The sequence below is a fragment of the Heterodontus francisci genome, chromosome 2 (assembly GCF_036365525.1).
Source record: "Heterodontus francisci isolate sHetFra1 chromosome 2, sHetFra1.hap1, whole genome shotgun sequence".
Classification (NCBI taxonomy): domain Eukaryota; kingdom Metazoa; phylum Chordata; class Chondrichthyes; order Heterodontiformes; family Heterodontidae; genus Heterodontus; species Heterodontus francisci.
Genome location: NC_090372.1, coordinates 157,145,416 through 157,166,128, shown reverse-complemented (window position 1 = coordinate 157,166,128; position 20,713 = coordinate 157,145,416). Strand labels below are relative to the sequence as shown.

Here is a 20,713-nt window from a genome sequence, read left to right as displayed (position 1 = left end):
GATTGGTTAGACTAGCTGATCACATGACTATCTGGCTGTTCCAGGGTTTTCTTTTGAACTGGCCACAGAGTGTTTGAATTCAGAGTGTCTGTTTGCTCCTAGACTGAGAAGATCTCTCCTGTCTGCAACCATCTCTTTCTCACAAGCCTCTGAATGCACTGAAGACACATGAACACCAAGAGGGAGAAGTCTCCTACAGCAAACAAGGTTTAAGAAGAATACTGGGCCCCAACAATAAGCAAGATCTACATACAATCAATAACTCTACAGTGAGTTTGAAGAACTGTAACAACAACTCTTCAGATATTGCCTCAAACTTTTCCACTTTGTTTTTCTTCTGCTCTTTTCTGTCTCTATTTGCATGTGTATATCGTGTTTGCATGCGAGCATGGGTGTGTCGTGTATCCATAGGCGTGAACCAAATTAGTGTTTAAGTTCAAGTTTAATGAATTTCAACTTTTCTTTCTTTAAACCTAAGAAAGCCTGTTTGTGCTGGTTTCTTTGCCTTATAATTGGAAAGCGGTGAACAAGGATTCATCAAAGGGGGAGCTAAAAACAGTGTGTAAAAAAATAAAACCCTGTTACAGTAAGACCAGGTGAAGGCTGAAAGGGAACCGTAGACCTCTTTCTCACTTGGTCGTAACAGAATATTGTGGATGATTTGCTAGTCTACAATGAAAGATTGGTCATCCCAAGAGCTTTAATATTGGATATCGTGGAGAAATTACACCAAGGTCATCCAAGGATCACTAAATGTACAGCAAGAGCCAGAAACTCAGTCTGGTGTCCTGGGATATCAAAAGAGATCGAAGAAGTGATATCCAGATACATCACATGTGCTACTACAAAACAAGAGAGCTACTTATGTCATCTTCGTTTCTGTCCTGTATATCGGAGGATCTAGGAATGAATCTCCTTGAGTATAAAGGGAAGATGTTCCTTATTGTCATTGACCATTTACTTGAGATGGGTTGAAGTTAAGCTACTACATGGCCAGAGTTCAGAGGCTGTGATCAAATCTTTAAGAGAAATGTTTGCTACTCACGGCATTCCGGATATTATGATATCTGACAATGGGCCGCAATTGGCAAACAAAAGTTTTAAACAGTTTACTGAAACATATGGATTTGTTCATGTCACTAGTTCACCGAGGTACCCTCAGGCCAATGGAGAAGCAGAGAGAGGTTTACGAACTGTGAAGATGTTATTGAATAAAAATGAAGATTTTCAACTGACACTGTTAAGCTATTGATCTACACAAATTCAGAATGGGTTAGCCCCATGTGAATTATTAATGGGAAGAAGGTTGAAGACACAATTTTCTATACTCTCAAGTACACTAAAGCCACAAATTAATGCAGAAGACTTGGAAAAAGTGAGGGAGGGGGAGGCTAGAGGTCAATTCAAGCTGAGAATTATGATCGACGCTACAGAGTGAGAAATCTGTCAGACATCCAACCTGGAGAATTGGTTTGGGTTAAAAACCAGAACAGAACAGAGAAGTAATAGAGAAATCACTATATCCAAGATCATGCGTTGTCCAGACTGACCAGGGGATGATAAGAAGGATCACTGGTACCAGTTCCACAGAAGAAACAAACGGATGAAATGCAAGACTATCAGTCATCAGAGAGAATTGATGAACCAGTGATATGACAATCAGCAGACAACCCAGAGGACAAATGAGGTAGAGAACTGGAGTCATCAAATAGCTCCACTTGAGAACAAGAAAGTGAAGAGGAAGAACTAAGAGACTCTAAACCCCAAACATTTTCAATTGAAAGGAGAACGTTTTGTGGCAGAGTCATGAAAACATCACAGTGTTAACCTTCTGAATGAAGTCAGAGATTTGGGGGAGATGTAGTATAATGTGATGTAGGTTGTTGCTAGGTAGATATGTAAATAGACTGTAAGCATCATTACAGGATGTGATGTCACGGATTGTACAGACCGTGAGTGAGGTGTATTCTAGTGGCTGCCATAGATGATAAACGTTTATAAATTATCTCCAATTACCTTAACCCACAAATGTCTATCTTTATTCGGTACAAGAGTATAGTAACCTGGATATTACATGGTGACAGCAGAACAGTGATCATAGAAGAGAAGAAACACAGATGGTTGTTAGGACGTGGAATGTTCTGCCGGAAGAGATGGGAAGTAGAATCCATAATAAGTTTACAAATATTTGAAAAAGGAAAAATTAAAAGGGAATGGAGAACTGCAGCATAATGGCATCAATGGATAGCTCTCTCAGAGCCAGCACAGGTATGATGGGCTGAATGACGACCTTCTGTGTTGCAAAATTTTACTCTTTGAAAAGAAGCTGAATTTGATCCAGAAACTAACACCAGGAATAGAAACAGAGTCTGGGAAGGCAATCTAGGACTAGAGTATTAACTAGGCCAAGCATATATCAGAGGCCCAAACAAGCAAAAGTGATACCTGGAGACTAGGGGCAGGATTTTGTTCTGCCCTTGGAGACGGGCACAGAGGTGGGGGGGGTCAAAAAAATGGCAGGAGGTGCCATTCCCGACATCGCCTGGGCCTGCTTCCATTTTGTATGGGGCCGGGAAGGTTCAGGACAGCCTTCCCACCCCAGGCCAATTGAGGCCATAAAGTGTCCAATTAATGGCCAATTAAGGGCCCTTTTCCCACCTCCAGTTCAATTTTGTTGCAGGCAGAGGGGCGCTCTGCCACAGGGAGACCTCCTAATGGGATCAGGGGTCTCTCCTTTGGGGGCAATCCACGACTCCCCAGAGGGACACCCTGGTGGCGTGGCTGCCCCAATGGAAGACCTCCCCCCCCACAACCTCCACTAACACATCCGCCCACACCATTGTTGTGGCCTGTCTGAATGGCCCCGGAAGGCCCCGACCCCACTTAACTCTCTTGGGTTCGCCTCCATTAACCAGTATTGCAGAGCTGCCAGCCTTCTGATTGGCCAGCAGCTCTGGAGGGGAGAGCTATCCCTTAAAGGGATGGCATCCCCAACGGCTGCCTGCCGTGTGATGGTGATGGGGGTCAATTAGAGGGGCTGAGGTGGGGGGGGGGGGGGTCTCCCCCCACATTCCAGCCCAACACCAGGATCCCCATCGTTGGAACAAAATCCAGCTCCAGCAGAGTATCATAGAGTCATGGAGTCGTTTATGGCACAGAAGGAGGCCATTCAGCCCATCGAGTCCAATCCAGCTCTCCATGGAGCTATGCAGTCATTCCCATTCCACAGCTCGATCCCTTTAGCACTGCTAGTCTATTTCTCTCAGGTGGCCATCCAACTTCTCTTGAAGTCATTGATTGCATCCTTTTTCACCACCCTTGTGGACAGTGAGTTCCAGGTCATCACAACCCGCTACGTAAAAAAGTGCTTCCTCATATCACCCCTGCAACTTTTGCCCAAAGCTTTCAATCTGTGTCCCTTGTCCTTGTGCCGTTTGTTAATGGGAACAGTTTTTCCTTGTCTAACTATCTAAGCCTGTCATAATCTTGTATGCTTCTATTAAATCTCCACTCAATCTCCTTTGTTCTAAGAACAAACCCAGCTTTTCCAACCTAACCTTTGTAACTAAAATCCTCCATCCCTGGAACCATTCTGGTAAATCTCCTCTGTACCCTCTCAAGGGCCCTCATATCCTTCCTGAAGTCTGGTGACCAGAGCTGGATGCAATACTCCAGTTGGTGACCAAACAGAGCTTTATAAACGTTCAGCACAACTTCCCTGTTTTTGTACTCAATGTCTCTATTTATAAAGCCCAAGAACCCATATGCTTTGCTAACTACTCTCTCAGTATGTCCTACCACTTTCAAAGATCTATGCAAATGCACCCCCAGGTCCCTCTGTTCCTGCACATTCTTTCGAACTTTACCATTAAGTATATATTGCATCTCTCTATTCCTTCTGCCAAAATGCATTACCTCATACTTGTCAGTATTAAATTCCATCTATTCCATGAGCCTCAATTTTGTTAACCAGCCTTTTATGTGGTACCTTATCAAATGCTTTCTTAAAATCCATATAAACAACATCCACTGCATTCCCTTCATCAACTTTCTATGCTACTTCATCAAAAAATTCAATTAGATTAGTTAAGCATGATCTGCCTTTTACAAATCCATGCTGGCTATCCATATTTAACTTGAACCTCTCCAAGTGTCTGTTGATATTTTCCCTGATTATAGTTTCTAAAAACATACCCACCACTGACGTTAAACTAACAGGCCTGTAGTTGCTAGGACTGTCCTTACACCCTTCCTTGAATAAGGGTGTCACATTTGCCACTCTCCAATCCTCTGGCACCTCCCCTGTATCCATGGAAGATTGAATGATTATAGAAAGCCCTTCCGCTATCTCCATCCCCACTTCCTTTAGCAACCCGGGGTGCAAGCCATCCAGACCAGGTACCTTATCATCCTGAAGCATAGCCAGCCTTTTTAGTACCTCCCCCTCTCAATTTTTGGCCTATCCATTTCCTCTATTTTCTCTGCTTCTACTGATATTTTGTCAGTCTCCATTTCCTTCGTGAACCCTGATACAAAGTAGTGATTAAATATATTAGCCTTGCCCTGCACCTGTAAGTATATATTACTTTCTCTGTCCCTAATTGGACCCACTCCTCCTCTTACTATTTACTACTCACTTACTATTTACATGCTGGTCGAAGATCTTTGGGTTCCCTTTTATGTTGACTGCCATTCTGTTTTCATATTCTTTCTTTGCCAGTCTTATTTTTCTCTTCACCTCCCCTCTCAACTGATTGTATATGGCCTAGTTCTCACTTGATGAGTTCACCTGATATACATCATACACCCTCTTTTTTGTATCATCATAATCTCTATCTCCTTCGTCATCCAAGGAGCCCTGTTCTTGGTTCCTCTGTCTTTCACCCTTGTTGAAATGTTCCTAGCCTGTACCCGAAACATCTCTTCCTTAAAGATAACCCATTGTTCTGATACAGCTCTTCCTGCCAGTCTTTGGTTCTATTCTACCCTAGCTTCCAATCTAGACGTTCTACTTTATTTTGTTCCTTGCTTTTCTGCATTACTAGTCTAAACCTTATGATACAATGATCACTTGTACCTAAGTGCTCACCCACAGACACTCGGTCCACTTGGCCCACCTCACTTCCCAGCACCAGATCCAGCAATGCCTCTTTTCTAGTTGGGCTGAGAACATACTGATCAAGGAAATTCTCCCGCACACTTAGGAATTCCTTTCCCTCCTTACCCTTTTTACTCTAAAATTATCCCAATCGATATTTGGGCAATTAAAGTCCCCCAATATCACTACGCTATAGTACTTGCACATCTCTGTGATTTCCCTACAGATTAGCTCTTTTATCTCTCACTATTTGGAGGCCTATAGAATACCCCAGTAGCGTGATCATACCCTTTTTGCTCCTCAACTCTAACCAAATGGATTCTGTCCTTGCCCCTTCAAGGACACCTCCCCTTCCAACACTACAATCTCTTCCCTAATCAGAACTATCATGTCACCTCCCTTTTCTCCTTCTTTATCTTTTCTGAACACTTCATATCCTTGTACATTAAGCACCTGGTCCTCGCCATTTTTAAGCTATGTTTCCGTTATTGCTACTACATCATATTCAGTCAGTAGATCAATGAGCAATAGCCAGAAAGCCAACACCAAGGCAGACTATATAATGTATTTTTTCTTTCTTTCTATTCCCCCTCTTTTCGAACTTCCCTTGCTTTCCTCACCTTCTTTACAGTCATATTTATTATGTTATACTTTTTTTTAATGCACTCCCCTTTCTGTTACCTCTTGTTCTGTCTGTCTCTTGTATGATTCTATGGGCTGGATTTTATTTGGAAACCGCAGGTCCCAATGTCGGGACCGGAAGCGGGTACGGCTTCCGTTGGGACCGTGAGTGGCCAGCTGTACACAATAAGCGGCAGCCGGCCAATTAAGGTGAATGAGGCATGGGGGCCGTCTAATACAGTGGATGGTGGTGGGAACAACGGCAAAGAGCTGGCATCAGCTGATGCTGCAGCAGGTGCTGGCTCCCTATTTAAAGGGCTACCAGCCTTGCATTCAATGTTTCATTGTATAAGGATTTCTTCAGGGGAGAAAGGCTGCATAGCGATGGCAGAAGCAAGACCCAGGGTGGCCCCACGCTTTGGTGATGCCTCCTTCCAGGTTCTCTTACAGGCTGCCAATGAAAGACAGGAGATACTCTTCCCTAGGGACAGGAGGAGGACAGCTGGACACCTGACCAAGCAAGCCTGGTTGCAGATAGCGGAGGAGGTCAGCAGCTATGGGGTCACACCAAGGACCTGGATCCAGTGCCACAAGTGGCTGAATGACCTAATCTGGGCAGTGAAAGTGAGTTGCTCTTAAAGCCTTCAGCTTTTGGGCCTTACATTTATCCGGGTGTGTTAGGTTGAGATGGAGTGCCCACCCAGACGAGGGTCAAAGGTCAGGGCATACAGACAAGCTGCCAGAGGCATGCCAAAATGGCGCTGAAAGGTGGCCTTTTGTCATTGGAGGCCCTCATTAAGTCCCTAGACGTCCCGCATGCAGGAGGCATCTATGTGCCCCCATCATTAACTGCTGGACTACGACCAGCATATGTCTTGAGCTTGTCCAATGTTCATCTTTGTGTCTGCAGGAAAAGATAGCACACCATCGCAGAGAGCTGGCCAAGACTGGCAGTGGACTGCCAAATTTCCATGTCCTAAGCCCGATGGAGGAGGGGGCCATGGAGTTGGCATGACCGCAGGACGGACAGTGCATTGCAGACAGACAGAGGCACCTTTCCAAGACAGCGAGTAAGGTCACCATGGGGCACAAGTGTGTATCTGCAGTGATAGAGTTCATGAGGCACCCAATGCCTAGAGGATGTCCACCATCGGTGTGTTTGCTATGTAAGGAGGGGAGGTCCTTGACCCTTCAAAGTCTCTGTTCTCTTATGCAGGTCAGGCAGAACATCAGCAAAGGGCTGCCAGGACTGTGGGAGACCCCATGGCCTCTGAGGGGCAGGAAAGAGCCTCAGAGGGTCTATTATCACCTCATACCCCACACCCTCCACCAGCACACATACTCTCATGTCGATAGGTATACGCTCGCTGTTAGATTCGGGTAGACAACCTGGTGGACATGGCATGCGCTAGGCAGCAGAGGAAGGCCTCTGACAGTCGGAGAACTGTGAGAGGTCAGGCCCATGCTTAGCCCCGGGTTCATGACGTGCTGCTGGTGTCGCCAGCATTATGCGAAATGCTACAGCTGCAGCGAGAGGTCAGCAACAGCTGGAACAGATGCCAGAGGCTATGCATGCCCAAATATGGAAGATGGAGGAGTCAATCCAGGCCTTGAGTATTGCACGGCCTCTGACTGGTGCAGGAGTGACATCCTCCTTTGAGAGATTTGCAGTTCTCCTGGAGAACCACACTCAGCAGAGCACTCAGTGTCTGCAGGATATTCGTGCAGATCTGCATACTCTTGTCTCGAACGTGAGCTTAAGGCAGCAATGGCAAAACGAGTTGGGGCCAAGGCAGCTAGAGTCACCACCAGGCCCTCTACCCTCTCCAGTCAGCGGGGAGGCACAAGTGTGCCTTGCAATGGAAGAGGAACAGCTACCCCTCACAGCTGAGGGCTCCTGTCAAGGTGCTCCTTGTGCGGGCAGCAGTTCCTCTGCCCTTCTGCCAGTGATGCCAAATCCTCCTTCATCCCTGTTGACAGAGGGTGGTACTGCTTCTGTGCAGGAGGCCCTCAATATGCCGGGGCCCTCCAGGCCTAAGACATCCAGAGGACAATCACCAAGGTCATCCCTAGCCAAGTGCAGCAACATCAGCGGCCTTCCTCCAATTCAGCTGACAGCGCAGGGGGAGCACTAGCAGTGTATGCAAAAGAATAAAAAGTACCTAGAAGGACGGGGTATTCACAGGTGAACGTGTATGTAAATAGCAAGGGTAGTGTTTGGTGTCAGGGATAATAAAGATTATTTTCTATCACACAAGATCTCATGGCTCTTTTTTATGGCCTTTGGCACTTCATTTCAACCCTGCCTCTGTCAAGGGGCTCGAGGCGAGGGATCATGCTGCGAGGCGTCAACTCTGGAGCCAAGCCAGCTCAGCACTGCGTGAATGATCAATGAGCGAATGCTTCCTGAAGGAAAGAAGAGGACAACAGAACCGCATAAAGATAAGTCTTTATTGGTCAATCTACAACTGGCAGTAAGGATCAAAGAAAACGCAAATGTATAAGGGCATCGTGATCCTGCCTTGTGCTTATACTATGGCATCACTCCTGAAGTCTCTGGGGTCCTTGATCTGGTGATTCTTGGCCAACTTCCTTCTCTGCAGCCTCTTCCTCCCCTTCTCTGCAGCCTCTTCGTCCAAGGAGACAGCACACTCCTCACTATCCTCACAGTTCAATGCCTCCCCCCTCTGTAGTGACAGGTTGTGCAGTGCACAGCAGACCACCACGATACGTGAGGCCCTCGCCAGGGCATACTAAAAGGCTCCACCGGACCTATCTAGGCACCTGAATCTCATCTTGAGTAGACCAAGGACTGTTCAATGGTCTCTCGCACTGTCCTGTGGCAGGTGTTGTGCCTCTCCTCTGCATCTGTGCATGCGTTCCATACAAGCGTCAATAGTCATCCCTTCATTGGGTAGCCATTGTCTCCAAGGCTCCATCGTTCAAGACATGTGGGAGGACAGAAAAGCTCTGACACCTGGGACTGCCTCAAAATGGAGGCATAGTGGAAACTTCCCTGGAAGCATGCACAGACCTGCAAGATCCATTTACGGTGATCACAGACAAGTTGTACATTGAGGGAGTGGAAGCCCTTCTTGTTGATGAAGGCCAGTGGCTGGTGTGCAGGAGCCTTGATGGCCACATGCGTGCAGTCGATGACACCCTGCACCTGGAGGAATCCAGCGATGGCCCCGAAGCCGATGGCCCCGAAGCCGATGGCCCTCTCAGTTTGAGAGTTTGGATCCTTGAGGAAGCGCACATACTTACCGGCCCTCCTGAAAAGGGTATCAAGTGACCTCCTTGATGCGCCTATGAGCCGCTAACTGTGCAAATCCACATATATCCCCAGTGGATCCCTGGAATGATCCAGAAGCACAGAAGTTCAGTGCCACGGTGGCATTCAGCGCCACTGGGATTTGATTTCTACCATGTCTCCTGGGCCTCAGCTTGTCCAGCATCACAGCGCATAAGTCAGTGATGTCCTCCCAGGAGAGGCAGAGTCTTCATTGGCACTGTGTCTCGGACATCTGTAGGTAGTTGAGCCTTGACCTGTAGACCCTCTCTGGAGGGTAGCCTGTTTTGTGTGACGGAGCCTGTTGGTTTTCCACTCTGTGCCCTACCCTCTGGAAGCTGATGCGGTGCCACTGCGGTGCCTGGAACTCCATCCCACTCTGCTGCACCTCCTCTTCAATGGAGTCCCCAAAGCCTGGATGAATAAAGCTCATGAGAGGTGGCCTCCCCCTAAGTTCAAGGCCTTCACTGCCAATGGCGGCCCCACCCTTCTTCCCCCCACTTGTCACCTCCAATGAGGTGGCACTTGCCCGTTGCGCCCACCTCCTCAGTTAATGCCCTCCCTTCTCCAACCTGCCTGGCAATTGATGCTTTCTCTCCTGATCACCTCCCTTTGCAGACATCAATCAGCTCCCGCCTCCATGTCGCCTCCCTCTACCAATCAAGGCTCTGAAGCCCCGTGATTCCTGAGCACTGTTAATAAAATTTAAAACTAAGAATAAAATCGCAGTCACTGGGCCTCTTAACTACTTTAATCGCCTGCCGACCTCGTCAATGTCTGCTCTCCACCCTCCATTCTCCATAAAATCGGGATGGAATGCCACAGCACTGTCCTATGATTTTTTTTGCAGCAGTAATGCTGCCTTGTGCTGGGGGGGTGGAATAGTGATTGTTCTGTCACTGTTAGGGCAGCAGGAAACACAGTGGGAGCCGGTGGGGCATTTGGGGGCCTCAGTCATCAGATTCTAAAATATAAAATGAAATTAGTGCCGATCATGAGGAGCTTGGACCCGTGGGACAGCACAGACCACCAGCTAAAAGCTTTTATTCAATCAATATATAATGTAAGATTATGCAAGTCAAGTGATTAACAATTAAGAGCTTTGCAGCAGTAGAAAAATTGTTTATTTTTCTATATAGCATCACAAATAGATTCAGTGCCGTAACTTGTTGATCAACAAACAGCTTTTTAAAAATGCGCTTTACAGCAAGTGTAGTATTAAGGTATGTATTCATTTGAATAAGCCAGTGATGCAACGAGTTGGAACATCAAACTGTTGCACCATAGAGGATGTATGGAGAGGACTGAATTTTCCTCCCGATAACGATTTGAATGATAACAGAAATAGCGGGAAAATGGGGTGGTGAGGCCAGCAGCCATTCTGTCCTTGATTTCTATCCCATTACCCTCACCAGGATCACCACCATCGCCCATCCCTCATAACTTTCTAAGAGATCCCTGCAATCATTACATTGATGTTTTGAACAAAAACAAAATACTGCAGATTCTGGAAATCTGAAATAAAAACAGAAAATGCTGGGAATACTCAAGAGCTCTGGCAGCAGCTGTGGAGAGAGAAAGAGAGCTATTGGGCTGAGGTGAGTACAGAGGTGGGCAGGCGCAAAGGTTCTTGATCCGGGATGGGGGTCAGAAGGGAACCTGAGGACACTTCATATGTCTTGGAGGACGACAAATGTATAAAGAGTCTCCAGCTGCTTGAGCTCAGGATTTCCCAGCTTGAGAGGCAGCTGGAGTTACTGCAGAGCATTAGGGAGGATGAAAGTTTCCTGGATCATACGTTCCACAAGGTGGTCAGTCATCCCACAGGCATTGAGAGTTCAGGACAGTGGATGGGTGGCCATCCAGAAGAGTAAGAAGATGCAGAAAGTGCAGAGATCTTTGGGCTATGTTCCATTCTCAAACTGGTACTCAGCTTTGCAGACTGCTGGAAGTGACAACAACTTGAAGGGGTGCAGACCATGGCACGAATTGGCAATGGCCTGCACAGGAGGGAACAGCAAAGAGTGGAAATTCCATAGTTAAGGGCACAGACAGGCATTTCAGTAACCGTCATTGTGATCCCCGCATGGTGTGTTGCCTTCCTGGTGCCAGGGTAAAAGACATCACAAAGAGGGTGGAAAATATTCTGCAAGAGGAAGGGCATAAGCCAGAAGTTGTGATGCACATCAGTACCAACAACACAGAGAGGGCAGGGACCGGGGTCCTACAATCAGATTTTCAGAAGGTAGGGAGGAAGTTATAAAGTACAACATCTAAGGTACTAATCTCTGGATTGCTTCTAATGCCACGTGCTAGCAAGAGTAGAAATGGGAATATAGGGAGGATCAATAAGTAGCTTTTGGCATGGTGTAGGAGGGAGGGCTTCAGATTCTTGGGGCATTGGGACCAGTTCTGAGGCAGAAAGCAACTATTTGAAAAGGATGGGTTGCACCGCAACAAGACTGGGACCAAGATCCTCTCAGGGTGGTTCACTAGCATAGTTCGGGAGGGTTTAAACTAAATTGGCTGGGGGATGGCACAAGCATATCGAAGTAGAAAAGAGGAATAAAGTGCATAAAGTGAGTGTGTTGGATAGTACTAGAGATGGAAGTAGCACCATATTAGATAAGTGCAGACTAAGAAGAATTATGAGGAATACAAAGACAGGTGTACAATGCATGTATTAAACGTTTGAAGTGTGGTGAATAAAGGTGAATAACAAGCGCAAACAGTCATGTGGGAATATGATGCAGTAGCAAAAATGGAAGTGTGGCTTAAACATGGAGAGGTCTGGGCACTTAATATTCAAGGATACAAAGTGTTCAGAAAAGATAGGGAAGGAAAAAAGGGAGGTGGGGTGGCAGTACTGATTAGGGAAGACATTGTAGTGTTGGAAAGAGAGGATGTCCTTGAGGGGGCAAGAACAGAATCCATTTAGTTAGAGTTGGGGAGCAAGAAAGGTATGATAATGCTGCTGAGGGTATTCTACAGGCCTCCAAATAGTGAGAGAGAGAGAGAGGAGCAAATCTGCAGGAAAAACACAGAGATGTGCAAGAACTAGAGTGGTGATATTGGGGGCCTTTAATTACCCAAATATCAATTGGATAATGTTAGAGTAAAGGGAAAGGAGGGAGAGGAATTTCTGAAATGTGTTCAGGAGAATTTACAGTATGTTCTCAGTCCAATTAGCAAGGAAGCATTGCTGGATCTGGTGCCGGGGGAATGAGGTGAGCCAAGTGGACCAAGAGTCTGTGGGGGAGCATTCGTGTAAGGATGATCATCGTATCATAAGGTTTAGATATGTAATGAAGAAAAGCAAGTACCAATCTAAAGTAGAACTTCTAAATTGGAAGAGGGCTAACTTTAATGGGATGAGAGGGGATCTAGCCAGGGTAAAATGGAACCAAAGACTGACAGAAAAACTGTAACGGAGCAGTGGTGATCTTTAAAGAGGAGATGTTTCAGGTACAGGCTAGGTACATTCCAACAAGGGTGAAAGGTAAGGGAACCAAAGCCAAGGCTGCTTGGATGACAAGGGAAATACAGAATATGATGAAACAAAAAAAGAGGGTGTATGATGCATGTCAGGTGAATTCTTCAAGTGAGAGCCAAGCCAAATGCAATAAGTTGAGATGAGAAGTGAAGAGGAAAATAAGATTGGCAAAGAGAGAACATGAGAATACAACGGCAATCAACATAAAAGGGAACCCCAACATCTTCTACCAGCATGTAAATAGTAAGTGGATAGTAAGAGGTAGGGTGGGTCCTATTAGGGACAAAGAAGATGATATATGCCTACAGGCACAGAGCAAGGCTGGAATACTGAATGAGTATTTTGCATCGGTGCTTACGAAGGAAAAGAATGCTGACAAAATGTCATTAGAAGCAGAGATGGTAGAGGTAATGCTGGAACCACTCAGCAGGTCTGGCAGCATCTGTGGAAAGAGAAGCAGAGTTAACGTTGGGTTCCGAAGAAGGGTCACTGACCCGAAACGTTAACTCTGCTTCTCTTTTCACGGATGCTGCCAGACCTGCTGAGTGGTTCCAGCATTTCTTGTTTTTATTTCAGATTTCCAGCATCCACAGTATTTTGCTTTTATTATTATGGTAGAGGTAATGGGTGGGGTGAAAAGTGATAGACAGGATCTACTGGAAAGGCTGGCAATGCTTAGAGTGGATAAGTCACCTGGTCTGGATGGCTTTCATCCCTGGTTGCTCAGTGGGGTTGGTGATAGTGGAAGGGCTTGCCATAATCTTCCAATGTGCCATAGCTAGGGGGAGATGTCAGAAGATTGGAGAGTGACAAATGTGACACCCTCATTCAAGAAATGGTGTAAGGACATTCCAAGTGTTATGACCAGGAATGTGTCAAGGAGAATTTTGCTGTCTTCACCTGGTCTTATTGTAACAGGGTTTAATTTTAAACACACTGTGTTTTGAGCTCCCCCTTTGTGAATGCTTGTTCACAGCTTTCCAATTATAAGACAAAGAAATGAGCATAAACAGGCTTTCTTTGGTTTAAAGAAGAAAAACGAAATTTATTAATCCTTAAACTTAAACTCTAATACGGTTAACACCTACGGATATTCAATGCACCCACGCTAGCATGCAATACACACATGCAAATAGGGACAGAAAAGAGGAGAGGAAAATATAGTAGAGAGGGGTTTGAGGCAATATCAGAAGAGTTTCTTATTTACTGTGCTTCGAGCTCACTTGATTGTAGTTCGTTGGGGCCCAGTGTTCTTCTTAAACCTTTTTCATGTCGGAGACTTTCTCTCTTTGAGGTGCACATGTTTTCACAAGATTCAGTTCCGTGGGAAAGAGATGGAGGCAGGCAGGACTGGAGAAGTTCTGCTTCAGTTTCAGGAGCACTCGGCTTTCTGAGTTCAAATCCTCTGTTAGAAGTTCGAATTCAAAAAAGTCCAAGTCAGTCATGTGACTAAACTGGCTTGACCACGTCTGTTTGTGTATTCAGCCATCTTAGTAGTTAACCTGGAATACTTCAATGTCTGGTAATCAAAAGTCCATTGTAGAGTAAATTGGAGCAGCAAATAGCTCCTTTGTTCTTTGAAGTACTTGTCTGTTAATATGCTAAAAAATGTCTCTCTCAAGCCAAAGTCTCCAATTGTATTTTAAAGCAAGTTCTTTTAGATTCATAGATAGATACAGCACTGAAACAGGCCCTTCAGCCCACCGAGTCTGTGCCAACCAACAACCACCCATTTATACTAATCCTACATTAATCCCATATTCCCTACCACATCCCCACCCTTCTCCTACCACCTACCTACACTAGGGGCAATTTACAGTGGCCAATTTACCTATCAACCTGCAAGTCTTTGGCTGTGGGAGGAAACCGGAGCACCCAGCGGAAACCCACGCAGTCACAGAGAGAACTTGCAAACTCCACACAGGCAGGACCCAGAAATGAGCCAGGGTCACTGGAGTTGTGAGGCTGCAGTGCTAACCACTGCGCCACTATCAGCAATTTAAAAATGAATGTTCATGTGGCAAAATTAATTTTCTGCATTCTTGGCAGGTGCGGGGCTTGCCTGACACTAGTAACTACAGGCCAGTCAGTTTAACATCAGTGGTAGGTAAGGTTTTAGAAACAATAATCATGGGGAAAAAATCAACAGGCACTTGGAGAGATTTGAATTAATTAAGGATTTCCAGCACAGATTTGTAAAAGACAGATCAGCTTGACTAATCAAATTGAATTTTTTGATGAGGTAACAGAAAAGGTTGATGAAGGGAATGCAATGGATGTTGTCTTTATGGATTTTAAGAAAGCATTTTATAAAGTACCACATAAGAGGCTGGCTAATAAAATTGAGACTCATGGAATAGGAGGGTCAGTGTCTGCTTGGATAAAAAAACTGGCTTAAGGATAGAATGGGCAGACAAGTGGCAGATGGAATTTAATACAGAGAAATGTGAGGTGATGCATTCTGGCAGAAGGGATAGGGTGAGGCAATATGGAATAAATGGTGCAGTTCTAAAGAGTGCACAGGGACAGAGGGATGCAAAGATCTTGAAGGTGGCAGGACATATTGAGAGAGTAGGTGGAACAGCATACGGGATATCAGGCGTTATAAATAGAGGCAATGAGTGAAAAAAGCAGGGAAGTCATGCTGAACCTTTTTAAAGCTCTGGTTAGGCCACAACTAGAGTATTGCGGCCAGTTCTGGTCATCACACTTTAAGAAGGATGTGAGGGTCCTTGAGAGGGTGCAGAGGAGATTTACCAGAACTTTTCCAGGGATGAGGGATTTTAGCTACAAGGTTAGGTTGGAGAAGCTGGAGTTTTTCTCCTTGGAGCAGAGAAGATTGAGGGCAATGTGGGCCCTGAAAGGTTGGTCAAGGAACGCTTTATACCCAGCATGCTCTAAGGCAGCTAAAGCGCAGAACTTGCTGAAGTAAGTTAACAGACACATCGAAGCTTGTGGTTAGGGATATGTGACCGTTAGACTAGACTGTTGAACAAGAATAGATAAAAGAGGAACAGATATAGGGGAATGAACGGTGGTTATTGTAAACAAGTCTGGACTTCTGTCCAGGCAGGTGAATGGCTAATGCTTGCCAAAGATGAAATAATGCTTGAAGATTTGTGCAAAATAAGATCATCTGAGTCATGGGTTGAGCAAGGAGCCTTCAAAGAATATATAAGGGTTAACACTGGAGGGTATTCTCAGCAAGAACCCTGGAACAACTCTCAAAAGGCAGGACCCTGAGTCTGCAGGCTCAGTGATCAACCGTGACAAGAGACTGGTCACCTCTGTGCTGACGGGTAGTATCTTGGACAAGAAGTGAGACTTGTACTTATTTGGTGTCTAAATAAAACTGTTGTAAGCATTTGTATGCATTAAGTGATTCTAGTACTAATAAAGTGAAGTTATATGAGACTTTGGTTTTAGTGTATCTTTGTCTGCCACGTCAGTTGATACCCTACAGAGAAAAAGGGTCAACAGCAGATTTGATAGAGGTGTACAAGATTATGACAGGTTAGATATGGTAGTCAAAGAAAAGCTGTTCCCATTAGATGATGGTACAAGGACTAAGAGACACAGATTTAAGGTTTTGGGCAAGAGATACAGGAGGAAATGTGAGGAAGAACTTTTGTATGCAGCGAGTGGTAATAACCTGGAACTCGCTGTCTAAGCAAGTGTTGGAAGCAGAGACGATGAATGATTTCAAAAGGAAATTGGATGGGCACTTGAGGGAAATAAACTTGCAGGGCTACGTGAATACAACCAGAGAATGGAACTGATTGGATTGCTCTACAGAGAGCCGACATAGACCTGAGTGGCCTCCTTCTGTGCCATTATGACTCTATGACACTATGACTCTATTATTTAGCTAACTTAGATGCTCCAGCTCCATCCTGGGAAATTGAGCTCACTGCACATGCAAAAATCAGCTTTCAGCAGTCACTGAACTCGGCAAAAAATAAATGAGGTCCAAGCTCAGGTTTCTGGGGCAAGCTAAAGTCCTCAGCAAAAAATCTTAGGTACTAAGAGACAAAAAAAAGGATATTGGAGCATTGCTACCAGTTACAGATAGATTGTCAGTGAAATATTGGACTGCTGTTGATTATGAGAAGAACTTGAATGTTATCAGTATTAGTCATCAGAGCAATTTCAGTGATTTATTATTAGTTACTAGAGGAGTCTAAGTCCCTTCAACTTCTGGACTGGACTTTCAAAGGGCCACGGGGTCAGAAGCCGGAGTGGGCACGATTTGAAATCCGCGATCCCAAGGTCATCTCCGGCACCCGACACATCCAGGACAGTCCGCAATTTTCAATGTCAGGTCGGGAGGAGGGAGCTGGGAAGCCACTACCCTTCAATTAAGGCCCATTAAGCTCTTTTAGGATCTTGTTAATGGGCCGGGGAGGTTGGCACAGCAATTTTGGAAGGGGATTCCACTGAACCCAAACAGTCTGGTGCACATTAGTGCACAGCTGTCTGATTCACTGTGGCGCAAAGGAAAAGTGTTCTTTTTAAATGTGTAAAATTATTGGGAGGCCTAGTATCCTGCATGGGGACGTGCACAGTACCTTTGCTTTGGGCGTTTTGCCTCCATTCCATTCAATATTTGGTTGCTGCCCCTCTGAGGAGCTGCCTGCTCTCCTCAGCAAGGCAGCAGCAAGTCCCATCATGGCTGCCACTTGCCTTTGCCTCTGGCACCAGGCACACAGTTCCCACTTCCTGGAGCTGCTTGGATCTCCTGCCCAATCAGGCTATTAGCATTTAAAAATAGCATCAGATGAACGATGCATTGGAGGTGCGGGGTCAGGACCCGGAAATTATCCGGGCATCAGGTTCCTGACCCTGGATTCAAAATGAAGCCCCTGCTTTCCCGCCTGCAAATTGTTCCCCCATCTTTGGTTTTCCCCTCTTCACCTGGTCACGGGTGCCCTTCTGGTTCTTAGAACTCGTTGCACACGGCTGCCATTGCAAAATCGCAGGCAAAGGTGCTCAACTAGAGGGGAATCAATCTATATTAAGCAAATGCAGTAACACTTGCAGAAGTCACATGATTGGGCATCCCATGATCAGATGTTAAATGGTGTCATGAAAACGTGCTATGCCAAATGATTTTTTTGGATCCATCGGTTAGAAACCTGAATTAAACTTTAAAAAGAAACAGGGGACAAAGAACTGATAAAAGCTCACTGCCAGCAACTAAAATGGCCACCACAATTTGCATCTAAATACCCCACATTCCAATGTATCGAGGTGGAGCCATATGTCTGGTAAATCTCCAACCAGAACAATGGCCTGAGAATTTTGAATGGGCGACCTGCCTTGCCTTCATTAAACAAGACATTAAAGACAATCTAGGAACATTAACACTGGTGGAGACAGACCACTCAAAGGGTAATCACTGAAACAAGGGGGCCCTGAGAGAGATTGAAATTTTTCGAACTGATCTAATTAATTTGCAAAAGAGAGAATACACTGGACCATCATGTGGCAGACTCTCTGTCTGTATGAAACTAGCTGCTCCTTCTCTCTACAGACTGACAAGCACCTGATGAAGGACCAGTGAAGGACCCAAGTGGGTGGGTGGGGGTCTCTCTCTCTGTCTCTCCAGGCAACCTTGTAAGCTCGAACCCTGCCTGCTTCCTGCAAACATCCAAGCCCATCATTGTTGCAGATAGAGACCCCAGGAAGAAAACCATCTGCATCACTGTCTCCAAGAAAACCCTGAACCAGTCAGCCACCTCTACCAAGCAGAAACTTCAGGAGCACCGAGTTCGGCCAGAAGACAACTGAATTATCAGACTCCACACACTGTATACCCTTCTTTTTTACTGTTCTGGACTCTAATCCAACCAATCTATTCTTCTCCACTCTGTAACCTATTTATGTGAGTGTGTGATTCTCGTGTGTGTGTGTGAAAGTTGGCGCGGTTTATTATTTTACTTAGATTGGGTTTTGGTTTTTAAGTACAATAAACTAACCTTCTGTTTAAATTCAAGAAAATCTGTCTGATTGGTTCTTCTATGATCATAGCACATAAACACTCACTGAATTGATAAGCATTTCCACTGTTGACAAAAAATAAACCCTGTTGTGGTCAAACAAAGAGAGGGACAAGAGGGGAGCCTATTGATCGCTCCTTACCTGATCGTCACATGTGGTTATAATATCAAGTGATCAAACCTCCTGGAATGCCTCCCAACAGAATTGACAACCTTACTGCTGGTGCAAAACCACCAGCAAAAATGCTCAACTACAGGGAATCCAACCTGTATAAATTAAATGCAGTAACGTTTGCAGATGGCAGGTCGGCAGAATGTCATTTGATCAAGCCACCAGGTATACCTCCAACTGGAGTTGGCAACTCAAATACTGACAGGACTATTGATCTATGCAGCTTCCACACAGGTCACTGACAGTGGAGTTTATTTCAATTTTTAATGTGGAAGGATACTTGTAAACTTCACTTAGATTTTTGCCTCCTCACGTAGAGAAAACTAGCCTGGAAACTGAGTGAATTTGTGTAAGTTCCAGGGCCAGTATGCAGCGTCCTGACTGGGGTTTCCGTCTCCTCCATAATCAGCATAACAAACAGATGGAAGATAATTTTTTTTTGCTGATTCATAAACTGCCTCGAGTGGAACACAGAAATTGCGCAAGTCTTGATGTCAACGTGAAAGATTATACTACACACATAGGTAAGTAATGTAAAGCATTCTCCTTTGGAAAGGCGTAATTGTTTGATATAAACAAGATGTTCCAGATATCACGATGCTTTTTTGCACTTAACGCCGATTCATCATTTAATTCAATCGCAGTTGAACTGCTTTTGTTGCAAAAGGCCGAGATCCCACGAATTCGACAAACATGCAACCTACCTTGAAAGGCGGAGGAGGAGAGAAATATTTTTTGTGACTCTTTTAAGGTGAGTGCGGCCGGCCCCGACCATCCCGGGCTGCAGCTGGATGACAGGTTGGCAGCGCGCTTTAATTAGCGGGTGGGGAAGGCGGGACAGACACCTGTCAAAATGCAGCAGCAGCAGCTCTGAGCGCAGGAGCAGCGCGGCAGGCAGACGGCCAGCGGGCTTACCTGGCCACTGCGCTCCTCACTGAAAGTAGCGAACCCGTCAGCCATCTTCCGCCTGTCAGAACGTGAACCCGGACTGGGGGCGGGGCGGAGCGGAGCGGGGGGAGATGGTGTTGGGGTTGGAGACCGGCTTTCCTCTGTTTGCACTTTCTTCCCTCACCCCCAGTACAAATTCAGCCCCAGCTCGGGCAGAAGAGGGAGAAAGGAATAGAAGAATGTGCTAATGGGGTTGGATGAAGTAGAGTGAGAGGAGTCTGGTGTGGAGCATTGCTTAGGGGTAAACTGTAAATTTAAAAGGTACAACAGCATAGTCGTTATGTTACTGGACTAGTAATACAGATTTTCCGGTGGGCTTTGGGACCCTGACGTCAGGACCAGTTGGAGGGTGGTCCCAAGACTGCACTTGCCAGCAGCGAGACTGGCAGCAAATCTTGCGGGAGGCAGCCTCCTAATTGTCCACCTCCGCACTTGCCATCCCGTTCAGGATAGGTTCGCGGGCTCCCGATGCTGCTGGCCCAATCAGAGGGTCAGCAGCTCTGGAACCTAGGCAGTTCCAGCGGGAGAGGTGGATGCCTGACGGTGGGGCCCTCGGAGGCCTGGTAGCAATTAAAAATTTATCAGGGTTAAAGCCATTAGGAGGACCCTCCAAGCAGAGGGGAAACCCCTCTGGCAGAATGATTTGGGCCGCGAGTGCAGCCTTTCCTGCCCGCGGCCCCATCTATGGCCCCACCATTATTGTAAAAACTTATCTGGTTCACAATGTCCTTCAGAGAAGGAAATCTGCTGTCCTTATCTGGTCTGGCCAAAATGTGACTGCCAAAATGAGACCCACAGCAATGTGGTTGACTCTTAACTGCCTAGCAAGCCATTTTGTTGTACTTCTCAAGGGCAATTAGGGAAGGGCAATAAATGCCAGTTTTACCAGCAATCCCCACATCCTGTGAATGAATTTTTTAAAAGTTGCCAGTACTGACCAGTGTTTTTGTTCTATTACATGTTGACTAATCTGTGAAATTTCTTAAAGTTTATATAAGAGGAGTGTTTACAATATTTATCAATGAATTATTTTACATTTTTGGTCTTCAGTGCAGTAATTATTCTTGTTATAGTTTTGTGTTGGTTCAAC

The 20,713-nt window shown here is 45.6% G+C and overlaps 1 long non-coding RNA gene across 1 annotated transcript in view; it reads right to left on the bottom strand.

Moving 5' to 3' along the window:
• LOC137380036 (uncharacterized) overlaps positions 1–19,655 on the bottom strand; it is a 217,861-nt gene extending 198,206 nt beyond the window's left edge. The window contains exon 1 of the long non-coding RNA XR_010976958.1: positions 19,591–19,655. This is a non-coding gene — a long non-coding RNA (uncharacterized lncRNA). The remainder of the gene's footprint in view (positions 1–19,590) is intronic.
• Positions 19,656–20,713: the final 1,058 nt, after the last annotated feature.